This window comes from Pinus tabuliformis, chromosome J, assembly GCF_031772625.1.
Source record: "Pinus tabuliformis cultivar Carrire ecotype Pingquan chromosome J, CPIR1, whole genome shotgun sequence".
Lineage (NCBI taxonomy): Eukaryota > Viridiplantae > Streptophyta > Pinopsida > Pinales > Pinaceae > Pinus > Pinus tabuliformis.
In genome coordinates this window covers 667,872,658-667,888,251 of record NC_142295.1, presented here as the reverse complement: position 1 = coordinate 667,888,251, position 15,594 = coordinate 667,872,658, and the positions used below count along the sequence as shown (strand labels likewise).

The window sequence follows — 15,594 nt, the reverse complement described above, 5'->3', positions numbered from 1 at the left end:
TGCTTTGCTCTGCTTGGTTCTGCTCTGCTTTGATCTGCTCTGCTTTGCTTTGCTCTGCTTGGTTCTGCTCTGCTTTGATCTGCTCTGCTTTGCTCGAATTACGAAGAAGAAGAAATGATCGAGGATGTATCATACCATCCTCCACTAAACCGAAGTCAGTGTCAGAGTGTGTACCACTCTCACTGGTCCCAGACCAGTGTCATTGATCCCAGATCAATGAAGGTCATCCTAGCATAGGAAGTACGATAGATACAACGATGCGTCCATCGGTACTACTATGGTCCCTATCCTCATTTCCCTGATCATTGATTAGATGAGAGGTACTTCCCATGAGTCCCAGACTGCATGGGTAGGATGCCTCGACAGGAGAACTAATCATCCTATCCACAGGACAGCGAATCATCATGTCCAGTGGATGCCACGGAGAACTAATCATCCTACTCTACAAGAGAACGAATCATCCTGTTCCACAATTGCCATGGAGAACACATCATCCAGACCCACAGGAGAACTAATCATCCTGTTCCATAGTCGCCACGGGGTGTCACAGGGGAAGGCTGAACCTTTTACCCTGTACCAAGTGCACCAACAGGGGTTGGTGAGTCACCCTGTGGTCATATGTCGCTCCAAGAAGTACACCGCACCTCCTGGAGCTCCCAGAGCTCAGTACATCATACTTGACCTTCATCAAAGGGTCTCTGAGCGACACCAAGTCATTCTCGAAAAGTCAAGAATTTGACCTTTCCTAGGGGCTTTGTCAGAATGTTGGCGACCTGTTCATCTGTATCGATATGTTGGAGCCTTATTGCTCCTCGTTGCACCATATCTCGAATATAGTGGTACCTGATATCGATATGCTTGGAACGATCATGAAATACGGGATTTTCTGATAAACAGATCCCACTCTGGTTGTCACAGAGAATCACGGTGGTATCCAATGTAAATCCAAATAGCTCACTGAAGAGCTTTCGCAACCAAACTGCCTCACAGGAGGCCATGCTAGCGGCAATATACTCTGCCTCGGCGGTGCTCAAAGCCACCGACTTCTGCTTCCTGCTCATCCAGGATATTGAAGCAGATCCTAAGGAGAAACAACACCCGGAAGTGCTCTTACGGTCCACAACACTGCCTGCCCAATCAGCGTCAGTATATCCAAGTAGTCTCACATCTCCAACAGTGTATCTTAACCCATAACTTATAAGTAATTGTGCCACGAAGATATCTCAACGGATTCTTGGCACCAATCCAATGTATGTGGTGAGGTTCAACCATATGTTGACTCAACGTGTTGACTGCAAAGCATATGTCTGGACAGGAGTTCACTAAGAACATTAATGCTCCAACGAGTTGACAATACTCGATGGCATTTCGTAAAACAGGCCTAGCAGCACTACTGCTTAACTTTTTGAAGTCAAGCTCCATCGGTGTAGTTACGGGCTTGCAGTCCACCATACCGAATCTTTCCAGTATCTTCACCAAGTATTTTCCTTGAGATAGGAAAATTTCCCCTAGCTTCTGCCAAACTTCAAGTCCTAGGAAATAGTGCATCAGTCCTAGGTCCTTCATTTCAAATTCAGAAGCCAACTCCCTCTTACATTTGTGAATGAGGGTCTACACCTTTTAGAAAGAGGTCATCAACATACAACACCAGTATGAGAGGTTTGTCATCTTCAACCTTAAAGTAAAGGTTAGGATCGGCTTCACTCCTAGTGAATCCCAGCTTCATCAAGTAGCTATCGATCCTCTCATACCATGTTCAGGGTGCTTGCTTCAACCCATAAAGGGCCTTCTTCAATCTGCACACATGAGATTTTCGATCATAAATCTCAAATCCTTCGGGTTGCTCAACCTAGACCTCTTCTTTGATCGAACCATGCAAGAACACGGTCTTAACATCTATCTGATGTAAGTTCCATCCTTGTGAAGCCGCAAGGGCTATGATCGAGCGGATGGTGGTATATCTGGCAACAGGTGCAAATATCTCGTCATAGTCTATACCTTCTTTTTGGGAGAAGCCACGAGCGACAAAACGAGCCTTCTACTTTTCCATGCTTCCATCAGTTGCATGCTTCATCTTGTAAAGCCATTTATAAGTGACAATTGTCTTATCCAGGGGTCTGGGAACCACTTCCCAGACATCATTCTTCATAATAGACTCATATTCTTCGGTCATAGCATCCTTCCATACTTTATGCTTGACGGCATCTGAGAATGATGAAGGCTAATTTTGAATGATCGTGTTCATGATGGTTAGGTATCCCTGATACCTGTTTGGTTTCTTACTTTCACGGAAGGTTCCTCGGGGTGCAACATGTCCTTCAGCATCATCAAGTGTCCCCCTTAGCCATGAAGGCCTCTTCCTAGAAGAGGAAGGCTCAGGGGGAGGAGGATCAATAGGATCCATGGGTTCTTCCACATCGAGCATTGTTTCATCATCTTTTTCTTTCGGTTCCCTAGTGTCAGCGTCTTGAGAACTCCTCACAGTAGGAAGATTGTTCACCTTGTTGAGAGCCATATCTTCGTCAAAGGTGACGTCATGACTAATCACGACTTCCCTTTGATCGGCTACATAGATTCTATAGCCCTTAGTATTTTCACTATAGCCCACGAAGACTCCTTTCTTTCTAGATGCACCCAATTTGTTCCTTTTCTCTTTCGACACATGAAAATATACAGGGCTTCCAAAAATTCTAAAATGAGATACGTCAAGTTTCTTACCGGTGAACATTTCTTCGGGAGTCTTGGAACCCAATGCTTGATGGGGGCATCAGTTTTGTACATATACGGCGGTGTTTGCAGCTTCGGCCCATAGAAACTTTGGAAGTCTTTCATCATGGCGCATAGCACGAACAGCGTCCACAATCATACGGTTCTTCCTTTCCGCCACACCATTCTGTTCAGGAGTGTACGGTGTAGTAGTCTCCCTCTTAATGTCAGCCTCTTTACAAAAGTCATGAAACTCATTAGATTCATATTCAGTCCCATTATCAGTCCTTAAGATCTTGATCTTCTTTTCGGTTTGATTCTCGATCAAGGCTTTGAAGTGTCTAAACCAGGAGAACACTTCATCCTTCTTTTTCAAGAACTATATCCAAGTCTTGCGAGAATAGCCATCTGTAAAAGTGAGGTAATATGAATATCCTCTCAAGGAGTTCACAAGCATCATACCACATATGCCTGAGTGAACTAACTGCAATATATCGGAGGTCTTGCTTTGGCTTGAGGGGAATGGTCCCCTTTTTAGCTTTCCTTCAGCACATTCGGGACATACACCTTCTTGCTCTAATCTGAACTCAGGCATCCCGGTCACCATTTTTCTTACATCAGGTAGAGCTTTATAATGAAGGTGAGCAAACCTCCGATGCCATAGTTCAGACTGAACAGATGTGTCACAAGACATGACACCTAGCGGACTTCCTCCGACCTAATATAATGAATCAACTCGAAACCCAAGAGTGAATGCATCTTTAATATTGTTTTTCCATGCACGTACCTTGCCATCGCTGAAAGACACCTTGTAGCCTTTGTCTTCCATTGCCAAAATGGACACTAGGTTCCTTTTGAGATCAGGTACATATAATACATCCTGTAGGTGGATTGTATTACCTTGATTCAATTTAAGAGATACATTGCCTACACCTTTCACGGGGATATTTCATATTATCTCCAAGGACAATTTCCAGGTTGGTTTCTTTCTCTATTAGATTATGGAGAACTTCTTTGTAACCAGTGAAGTGCCTTGAGGCACCACTATCAATAAGCCAATTTCCCAGCGAGTCCGGAGGAGCAGAGGTAGATAGAGCAGCTGGTAGATAATATTCATCCTGCTTATTGTCAACAGTGTTAGATTCATACCTGGAATTTCTTGCCTTCTTGAATGGTTGTCCTCTTCCTTGATTTCCAGCACTCCTTTTACCTCGGCCATTTGACCTACCATTTCTTTGATTGCCTTGAGAGGGATTTTGATCATCATCCCAGTGTGAGTTCCTTTTATCAGGACACTCCCTTGCATAATGACCTGGTTTATTGCAATGGTAACATCGTCCTTTTCTTCCACCCTTTGGTCCAACCTTTCCTTTGGATTTAGCCTCAGAATTGTTTCTTCTTTTAGCATGAGAAGAAAAGGCAGCGGGATGACCTTTAAGTGTGGGCATTTCCTATTCTTCCATCCTTGCTTCTTCTTGAATGCATCTTGCCATTAATTCCTCAAATCCAGGAATTACATTATTGTTGAGGAGAGTAATCCTGAATATATACCATTCAGATGGTAGTCCTCCAAGAGTTGTGAGTGCCATTTCCCTGTCAGGAATTACTTCCCCAATAGATAGGAGATCGTTCTTGATCTCGGTGATTCTTAAAAAATATGCTTGCATATTTTCATCTTTGCCCTTCTTAATTTCCTTCAGCGTATTTCCTAGAAACAGAACTTGATTTGCATCATTAACTTTAAATAAACTCACCAGTCTATCGTAGATTTCCTTGGAGGTGTTCAGCTCATAAACATAGGCCACCAAACACTTGTCGATAGAGTCCCGGATGATCTTCTTTGCTTTGACTTCTCCAGATTTCCATTTGTTCCTGGCAGCAGCAGGTGCATTTGATGGAAGCTCAACAGTATTGCCTCTCACATGGTCCAACACTCGCTGATCTTCTAAAGTCAAATCGAGAGACATCTTCCATCCGTGATAGTCAGACTTCTCACGGAGCTTGTCTTCGGCGGGGAAGATTGTTGAGGATCCCATAGTTCTTTTAGGATAGCCTTGCCAATCTTCTCTTCGATGATTGCTCTTGCTCTTGCTTGGGCTTTGTCTTCACCTCAACTCTGATACCATGTTAAGTTATGGTATGTTCTATGCTTAGAGCAATTTACTTATTTTTCTTATTATTATCCACAAATTAGCATCACATGAGCATTAAGTAAAGTGCAGATAGAACATTAAACGATCGACAGAAAACAAGCCAAGACAAGAGACACGAGATGTGGCGGCTAGCCAAGGACAAACCCCAATATGGGGAAACCCTTTGATCAAATATTCTTTTATCTTCAATAATTCAACATAGAGAAATAGTACAAAAATCTGATTTACATCAGCAGCAGCAAACCCTAGATCAGCCCTAAACTAGGGCAGTCGATATCTATCAAACCGGTGGTCGGATCACCTTGATTCCTTCACTAAGAAATGTGGCCTTCCAAGGAGAGTCAGTGTCACCTACTGCGCAGCCCAGAGAGTGAGAATGATGGTCAACACTGGTCAAAGTTCCGATCTACAATTGCAGCCCTAAAATCTGCGTCCTTCCTTCCACATGTGTGAGAGAAGAGTCTTTTCTGCGCAGGAGAGAGAAGAGACTCTTTTCTGCGCAGGAGAGAGAGAGAGATGTGATGAGAAGTGAAGTGTGCAAATGAGGAGAATACTCCTTGTATTTATATGCAAAACATTGGGGTTGAATAGATGCGACTGTTGGGCTTCTGAGCCTACATAAGTTGTTGGCCGACTTTGACAATTAGTCCATAATCAAAATAAATTCATATCTCCATAAATACTTATTGGAATCGGATGATCTTTAGATCAATCCTACACCTCTCGATGAGAGGAATCTAGTAAAAATATTATCATCCATGAATAAGGTGACCCACATGAAGTTTGGCCCTAGTTGCCAATTTTAACAACACGACTATTGGAGGAGCTTGATTCCGAACTATGGCTATTGTTCCCACTGTGACTATAATTTATGCTCCCAACCTTGTACAGTGAGCTTCTTGAAGGAGACAAGGTGATCTTCACAGGTCTCTTGCAGAGGAGCACAGAATTCATATACTCGCCAATGGAGATGGGACCAAAATTGGCCCAGAGGGGGGAATTCATGAAAGTTGGGATGAGTGGGGGGCATTAATTAAGCAGCAGAGTAGGTCATCCCCTTACTTCGCCATGAAAACTACCATTGCTCCTCATAATTTCAAATGCCATTGAAACAATCACCAAATGTGATGGAATATACATGTCAAGGGTTGGCTGCCACCAGTTCTTTGTATTCTCGTGTGGGGGAGTTAAAATTACATCAACTACATGTGTCCTCTCAACAGGGATTGCCACGACTTCAATATGAATGCGCTCACCCTTTTTAATTTGAATGCCAATGAATGATACAAACATTCAGTATAGGTGATAGAACATGAGATTATGCTTAGGAGGAGGAGAGGAGGTTTCAAGGGATGCCTCTTGATGCAGGAGCATCTTCACTTCCAAACCATCAAGCTCGTGAAAGACAAAGTGCAAGAAAAGGGTCCAAACATTTGTTGGAGAATTTTAAATTATTTAATGTAAATACATTTGTTTTCTTGAGTCGATATGTATTATGAGTTCTAGTTAGGGTGAACCATTAGTCTAGAATTATTAATGGATTGAATTAGTTTGAATGTAATCGAATCTACACTTAAGAGACAAGATTCAAATAGGAGTATTATTAAGGGATTATAGGATCTAAGAGATACTAGGAGACAGAATAGGATCTGAATTGAATTCAGCTCTATTCATAATGGTATATATATATACAATGTAAGCCTAAGGGCCAAAGGCATGGCCAATTGAGGGGGAAATCAGGCCTATAGAGAAGAACGAGGGTTTCAGAGTATGTATGTACATATTGTGTTTAATGAAATGAAGTTTGTTTATGTGCAGGATCAATTAAAAAATTCCAGTATGTGAGAAACTTGGAATTAGTGGAATTTCAGTTCCAATGTGAATTCTGGAATGAAATAGGATGATTTCAATATTGATATGGAAATTTGAAGCTAACTATAGATTTCAAGGTTTAATCTATCAGTAAGATGAGGGTGATCTTGTACAAAGGTGAGGGACAATTCACAGCGACTTAGAAATATATGATCTTGTACATTGTGTTAGACTCTCTATGTGGATTACACAAGAATGATAGTAGAAATTCATATATGGACTATCATATATGAATTTAGGGTTTTCTACAGGAATAAACCTAGAGGTAGCAGATACAGATTGATTAACTCCTAATTCAATGATTATGACTCTCTGAGTTATGAATTGGCACAAGAGTCTTCAGTCGAAGTTTCAGAGAAATTGAGATCGGGCTTATATAATCAATCCATGTTGGAGTCAGTTTCTGAAGATTGCTCTGCTTGAGGAATATAAGTTGAATTATTGATCAAGATTTGGGTCAATCCATGAGATCTAGAGATCTAAGCAATTGCCAAACTGTGAAGATGATGCTTCCAAATTTGAAGATTTTCTATGGAGTTAAGGATAATCACAGAAAGTGTAATTTTTGTTGGAATGATTAAACTCAGTCGTTGTTGGATGATCACCATAAGATACAAGGATCAATGGTTGGGATTTCGAATGTTGGAGAACCTATTAGTGTGGTGCCAGACTGCAGAATGTATTGATGATCGTCTAAATTCAACCTAATCCGAAAGTAGATCTGAAGCATGCAAGGTTTGAGTGATTGTATTTTAGGTTGAGAGCCCTACAACGCGCAAATAATGAGGTGTTGTCTAAATTGGTAAAGGAAAAATGCACCCAGCCATGAATTGAAGTGCCAATCCTGAATTAGCTCCCAACACTAAATCACACATTATAGGAGAATCGACTAAACAATGGAGTCGATGGACTAATGGTTTGTGCATTTGAGATGATCTAGTCTTTGACCTCAACAAATATTATGCAGGGAGGGAGAGTCGAGATCCAAGATGAACCCTCCAACGACTAGAGGTTGGACAAATGTTAGGTCGGGGTGCATGGATGAGCTGAGGTGTAATGTGGAGCAGACCCCAACTACCTTGACCAGCCCAATCCACAACTCGAGGTGGGACTGACATAGTCAACTGCAAAAGAATTTAAACGTGGGACGAGTCATTGACGAGTGCATGCGAGTTTGGAAATTAATTCTTTAGGATAAGTTTTTATAATACTAGTTGTTTATATGCATGCAATAGAGAGTGGATCTTGCTTGGAACAGGGTTAAGTTGTGTGATTGAAATTCGATGTTAATACCTTGTCTGAAGATAGGTTTTGAGATAACGGTCGAGTCGTTGTTGCGGCATCATTTGGTATCAAAGCTAGAAAGCTCTTTGGTGGAAAGATCTTTGAAGAAATAAAAGCAAGATTGCTCTTTGGGAAGAGTTCAATAGAGCAGAGAATGGCGAAGTTTGCGAAACTTGCAGAGGATCAAATTCGGTGAAACTTGAGAGGTAAAGTGTGAACCATCGATTGGTCTAAGAAGTGGTTTGAATAGGGTTATGAAGCCTTTTGTATAGGTTTAAAATCTACATAGATGGAATTAGCAAAGTATTGGAAGAATTGCCATTAATTGACATAGCACTATGTGATGGAGAATTTAATCTAAAGTTATATTTGGTGGAGCTAGTGTGGGCATGAGATTTTGAAATGCTTTTTGGAAAGGAGATTTAAATCCTGCAGCATCAAAGATTTGAGGGGTTTGGTTAAGGTAAATTGTTTTTATTCGCAATTTATATTTAGGGGATTGATGATTGTAGGATGAAGTCCTTTGGAAAGGAAATCTATCTTGGGAGGAAAGCATAATTATGTTCTTTTAACATTGGAGAATTGCAACAATAGAGCCAACAAAGGATAAGGAAATTGCAATAACATTATGTAAGTTCATATAAATTGAACACAGAGGTGAGTGATCTTGTGTTTCAATTATTGATTACAGATAGCAGTGGTGAAGGTGTTTATAGTAGGATGATTGTAACTAAGAACAAGATAAGTTGTTGATGATGATGGAGTTGAGCTTGGCAACAGAGACCTTGAGTTGATTCAGAGGGGAGAAATTACAAATGAGTGCATGAAGAAAACACAGAGACATTGTGCAAAAGATTGTTGGAAGACAAAATATCAAGGAGATCTAGCGTGTATTAATTGATGATTTTTTTTACTTTGGTTATGAGAATTTTGATTTGCAAATTGAAGCAGAGAAGAAGAAGATCGATAGCGACAACACAACTAGGAGAGATGCAACAGAGGACCATTGATGTTCCTGAACGAATGAGGAAGAGCATGTGAGCCCTTAGATAAGAGAAAAGAGGTGTGGCAAGAACCTTAATAGTTCCAGCTGAGGTTGGAAAGAAGACGACAAGTTGGATGTTCTCGGAGGAAGTGACGACATGCAAAAGCCAGGAAGAGCAAGGAGTGCTCAAAAGAAGGAGGTTCTGAGAGAACCCGAAGAATACCAAAAGACAACACTATGGAGAAAGCTTGGAGAGGTATGGGTAGCAAGTTAATGGTGAAGGCCTGTTACAGAGAAAGCTTGAATGCAATCTATAGCGGACAAGGTGAAGTTCACAAAAAGGGAAGGAAAATGACTATTGATAACTCACGACATGGATCCAAGTGAAAGCCACAACAAGATGGAGGAGAATGCCAAAGTAAATGGCATGAAGATGAAAAGAATGAGTCAAAAGGAAATTCACAGAGAGATAGTTGAGATAAAATTTCAACTCAATGTGATGATAATGTTATACAAGAAAGTGGTAAATGTCAGAGAAATGGATGGAATGTGAAGAAGAAGGTCAAGTGGCCTATAATGATATTGTTTACAAGGAAGTTGAGGAGAAGCTTGAAGAGCAAGTTGAATGTTTGGGTGGAAAGAAAGAAACTGAGTTTAGAAAAAAATCACTAAAGGGAGAAAAAGTTCAGTTATGTGAACTTGAGAAAGGAGATACCCTTGGAGAGGAGGATGAAGACGATGAGACACTTACTACAGGTTTAGATCGGCATGAGGGTGTGCCAACAGAGGAATGAAATGAGGCTAGTAAGCCTTATGTTTTTAAATTCGATAATTCGTGTGTGGTTGCAGGTTTTGCAGGTGTCATGAAGATGAAGGGAGATGGAAGAATGTATTCTCAAATCACTGAAGATGAAGCAACATTGTCTCAAAAATGCACTCAGAGAGAGATCCTATTACAAATGAACAATGAAGTTGATGGTGAACAACTACAAGAACCCATTATTGCAGCGAACAAAGCAGAGTTGGCCTATAGAATCAGCCAAAAAGGGAAGTATAAAGATGAAAAGCAAAATTCGGACCTAATGTTGACGAACCTCGATGAAGAATTAAGGATGTTAGAAGATTGATTGACCAATCCAAGAATTGACAAAAAGAATTGCATATCAGTTGCAAGCACAAAGCAAATGCTCAAAGAAGAAGAACTTTTAGATTTTCAGCCAAATTGTTTCTTTGAGCAGAAGGGTTATGAGCAAGTAAAGCATACAACTAATGAACACTGCATGGAGGTTGCAAGTTTAATTCGAACTAATTTTAAAAAACAAAATAAAGTGCCAAACAATAGTGGCATGGAGGAAAAGGAAATGCAGCAGCTAGTGGACAACAGCAGTAGCTTCAGTCCATCTCAGCCAGCTTCAATCCATCTTTAGTTTCAACAAGAGGATACCCTGGATAGAGAAATTAGCAAGATGAGGATGCTAGTAATAAAAGTGCCTAAGAGGAGGCATATTGATGCAAGAAGAACAGTCAACGACAAGAGGAAAATGATTGTACAAGAATGCATTAGCGGAATTAATGGAATTAGGTTGCAAACCAAAGTGTGGAAACTAGGAGAAATGAAGATGACAACAACAAAAGCAATTGGACAGCAGCATGACAAACTAGGTGATCAACTACAGCATAAAGTTTTGGATCCAGGCGGATTGGTTCATCAAATGCTTATGACCTAGGTCATAAATTTTCTACTTTGGAAGTCTAATGCAGGAACATCTTCACTTCCAAACCATCAAGCTTGTGAAAGACAAAGTGCAAGAGAAGGGTCCAAATATTTGTTGGAGAATTTTAAATTATTCAATGTAAATACATCTATTTTCTTGAGTCGATATGTATTATGAGTTCTAGTTAGGGTGAGCCATTAGTCTAGAATTATTAATGGATTGTATTAGTTTGAATGTAATTGAATCTACATTTAAGAGACATGATTCAAATAGGAGTCTTGTTGAGGGATTATAGGATCTAAAAGATACTAGGAGACAGAATAGGATCTAAATTGAATTCAACTCTATCCATAATTATGTATATTTCAAATGTAAGCCTAAGGGCCAAAGGGATTGCCAATTGAGGGGGAAATCAGGCCTAGAGAGAAGAATGAGGTTTCTTAGTAGTACATATTGTGTTTAATGAAATGAAGTTTATTTATGTGCAGGATCAGTTGAAAAATTCAAGTACGTGAGAAACCTGGAATTAGTGGAATATAAGTTCCAACGTGAATTCTAGAATGAAATAGAATAGTTTCAATACTAATACGAAAATTTGAAGCTAACTATAGATTTCAAGGTTAAATCTATCAATAAGATGAGGGAGATCTTGTACAAAGGTGAGGGGCAATTCACAGTAGGTTAGATATATATGATCATGTACATCATGTTAGACTCTCTATATGGATTACACAAGAATGATAGTAGAAATTCATATATGGACTATCATATATAAATTTAGGGTTTTCTGCAGGAATAACCCTAGAGGCAGTAGATAGGGATTGATTAACTCCTAATTCAGTGATTATGATTCTCTGCATTAAGAATTGGCAGAAGGGTCTTCTATCAAAGATTCAGTGAAATTGAGATTTGGACTTATATAATCAATCCATGTTGGAGTTAGTTTCTAAAGATTACTCTGCTTAAGCAATACAAGATCAAATTCTTAATATTGAATTATTGACCAAGATTTGGGTCAATCCATGATATCTAAAGACCTTAGCAATTGCCAATATGCTTCCAGATTTGAAGATTGTCTATGGAGTCAACGATAATTAAAGTAAGTGTATTTTTTGTCGGAATGATTAAACTCAGCCGTTGATGGATGATCACCATGTGATACAAGGACCAGCGGTTGGGATATCGAATGTTGGAGAACCTATTAGTGTGGTGCTAGATTGCAAAATGTATTGATGATCGTCCCAATTCAACCTGATCCGAAGGTAGATCCAAACTATGCAAGGTTTGAGTGATTGTATTTTAAGATGAGAGCCCTACAATGTGGAAATATTGAGGCATTGTCTAAATTGGTAAAGAAAAAATGAGCCCAACCATGAAGCCAGCATTGAATCACACATTATAGGAGAATCGACTTAACAATGGAGTCGATGGACTAATGGTTTGTGCATTCAAGATGATCTGGTCTTCGACCTCAACAAATGTTAAGCAGGAAGGGCAAGTCAAGATCCGAGATGAACCCTGCAACAACTAGAGGTTGGACAAATGTTAGGTCAGGGCACATAGACGAGTTGAGGAATAATGTGGCGTTGACCCCTACCAGCCCGACCCCTAACTCACGATGGGACCCACATAGTTGATCACAAAAGAATTTAAACGTGGGATGAGTCATCGACCAGTGCACGCAAGTTTGGAAATTGATTCTTTAGACTAAGTTTTTTAAATATTAGTTGTTTATAATGCATGCAATAGAGAGTGGATCTTGCTTGGAGCAGGGCTAAATTGTGTGATTCAAATTTGGTGTTAATACCTTGTCTGAAGATAGGTTTTGAGATAATAGTAGAGTCGTGTCTTGGGGCTCCATTAATATCAGTTTGCCTAGATTTAAGAAGAAAAGCTTGACTGGTTTGACTATCTGCCTCTAAGTTCTGATGCCTGAGAACATGATAGAAGGTTTTTTTAAGGAAGACATCCAAGATTCTTAAAATTCTTTGGAGTAAAAGGTTGAGATAGTTTTCTTTTGTCTATGTGTTGTTTTGAAGATGTTGGATCGTAATAACAAAACCCCCTAGGATCATGATATTTGGAACATTCATATCCTTAGCGAAAACCAATCCTAGCAATAGACCATACATCTCTATCTGAATATTAGTCATGAGACCCAATCCCCAAGAGTATCTAGTTACTAGTGTTCCATCAAGATTGAATAACCACCCTCCTTCCTGCCACCCACCCCTATATTAAATCAAGTTATATTACCCACTAATAAATAACAATAAAGAGGCCAAGCAAAGAGTAAGAGATTATTTAGTTTATACAAAATCAAGTTAGATTACCCAATAATAAATAACAATAAAAAGTCCAAGAAAAGAGTTTAATAGAAACAATTTTATTATTTGAATTTAAATTGCTTAGAAGTGGCCGAAACCCATCTGTGGAAGCAATTACTGATACGCACATGAGAAGAGATAAGCTAAGAAAGCAATGGAGCCATGGAGTTTTGTTCCACCAAGGCAACACACCAATGATAGTCTATCACATTGTGTTTTTCCAAACCATATATCATTCCCACGACAAGTAATAGCCAAATTATGGTAACTTATATATATTACCAGTAGTAAATGCCTTTAGTAAGGATAAAAAGGCAAAGCAAAAGGTTTAAGAGAAACACATTTATTGTTCCCATCACGTCAATAAAGAGATTGTTTATACATACACACATATATATATAGATAACAGAGAGTTTAATATAAATGATTTTATTGTTCGACCTTAAAATGTTTACAAAGTGGCTGAAAATCACCAATCGAATTTGACCCCGATACTAAGTAAACAAGGTATAAATTTTATAGAACTCATTTTGGGCAGAGATAGAGCGGGGATAAATAGCACTCAAAGCCCCAACCAAATCCTTCTTTTTAGAATAAAGGAAAATTCATTGGAATTTTATGCCTTCAAATAGGCTACATTAAAGAGGAGTACCATGGGTTGTGAATCGTCAAAAAACTGTTAATCCAGACAAAGAGTAGAGAGTACAGACGATACAATTGAATTGTGTGATTGGTTATAATATTTTACATTAAAATATGTTTTAATTTGAATATTAAATAAAACATATGAAGCCCACATTTAATTTAATTTTTTTATTCTTACATATATTTGTCTCAACATTTAAGGAATGCTGACATACTTACATTACACCTACACATCTTCCCCACACTGGGCTGTAGAGTGCCTCTCTCAGTGCAATGATGACCATTTTAACACCATGGTACTCATCATATGAATAGGAGTTACAAATTACAAGCGACATGCCTAAATGGGAATTACATTTCGACTAAATGTCAAACTCCACTGAAAACAGAACCCGCTAAATATGAAGCATACTACAAGAGAAACTACTGAGGACAACTGAAATTTACGGCCCATGCTAAGTACTTTAATACCAAAGTACTCATTGTGTGAATGATCAGATACTAGTGGGTTTCAGCAAAGAATTTGCTACACACAACTTCTCCATTCTTTAACTTTAAATACTTAGTTTTCATCCTCTGAATGTGTGAATGGAAAGCGACATATATCTTTATATCATCCCAAGGGTTCTTGTTATGTCTAATAATTAAGGACAATGCTTCTACATCAGTAACTTGTACAGCTGTGTGGCATGTCACCACAGCAGTAATAGTAATATCATGTTAAACATATATGTACGGCTTTCATGGATATCATCCTACCCTTATCATTGGTGCAATGTATCAGTGATATGACTAAATGTTTCAACAATGCTGAATATGTGGTTTATGTGAGCAGGCTAGATGCACACTCATGAGCCGAGGCTTGATATATTCTCTCAGCCTTTGTTGCTTCTTACATCAAGACCCTACATTTCTAAATGAGCCACATAACATGCCTAAACTTTTCATTTTCTCTTTTATTTCAGCCCCCAGTTGGGGGATAGCTATATAAAAAATCATTATGACCAGATAGTTCAGACAAACTTTCCTTCCAAAATCAGACTCGCGAAAGACAAGCCTTTTTCCTCTGCGTTCAGCTACTGGTAACAGAGACTCCTTAAAGAACTGGCTAGGTAATCCTAGGTGAACCCTTACCCCTAGAACTTCCCTTCGCTTGTGACTCTAATCCAACGTCAGCAAACACGAGAAAGGGGCATACATTTAAGAAGAACTCAAAACAATTATAAAGAATATCACAGACGCCAGAGAGGAACTATTTTACAAGAAATCAAATCTTTTCAAAGAAGCGGAAGCCCGTGAATATGCCGCACACAATAAATCTGGTACCAAAATCAATATAGGGTTTCTTCAGAGTATGTTCCATCCCATAAAGAATTCTAGATCCTGGACAGCAGAATGAATCAGATCCAATATGGCTCAATGCAGCCCTCTATCATTTACAGGACATTGGGAGAGCAAAGTATCCAAGCACCAAAATGTATCAAGACCACGAACCCTCACCAGCAGCAGCAACTCAGAATTGATTTTGGCTGCTCGATGGTTCTTCTCTGAAAGATCCATTTTGAATGCGCATGCCCCATCCTCAAAGATCCAGTATCAAGAAACGCCGGTACTGGTCCTTTGTCCATTTTTGCTGCCAGATGGTTCGTTCATCGGTGTAACTGGAAATGACTTGGGCACCTATGGGTATGTTGTAAACCTAAAAATATGTTGAAAGTCAAAAGATATAACGATACGAAGCGTGATACCTGAATGCAGTTTTCAGTGCCCCCCTTGCCGCCATCACTTAATGCCAGCGAGTGATACAAGATTTTCTGCCATTTCTTGAGCAATGATTTTTGTAACTACAACGCATTTGCATTCTTCAATATATCCTTTGCAAATTATCAACATGCAATAAACCGCAG

General features: G+C 39.4%; 1 protein-coding gene across 4 annotated transcripts in view; it reads right to left on the bottom strand.

Annotated features, from left to right (window-relative positions):
- The window catches only part of LOC149228644 (uncharacterized), a 135,505-nt gene that overhangs the window by 119,003 nt on the left and 908 nt on the right, over nucleotides 1–15,594 (bottom strand). Inside the window, exon 2 of one of the 4 annotated variants that reach the window (XM_089378312.1) lies at nucleotides 15,436–15,501. The exons of 2 other annotated variants lie outside the window; for them this stretch is intronic. The gene's annotated coding sequence lies outside the window, so the exon portion shown is untranslated. Of the gene's footprint in view, nucleotides 1–15,435; nucleotides 15,511–15,594 lie in introns of those variants that run through there. One more of the 4 variants, XM_089378313.1, reaches the window with a different exon arrangement.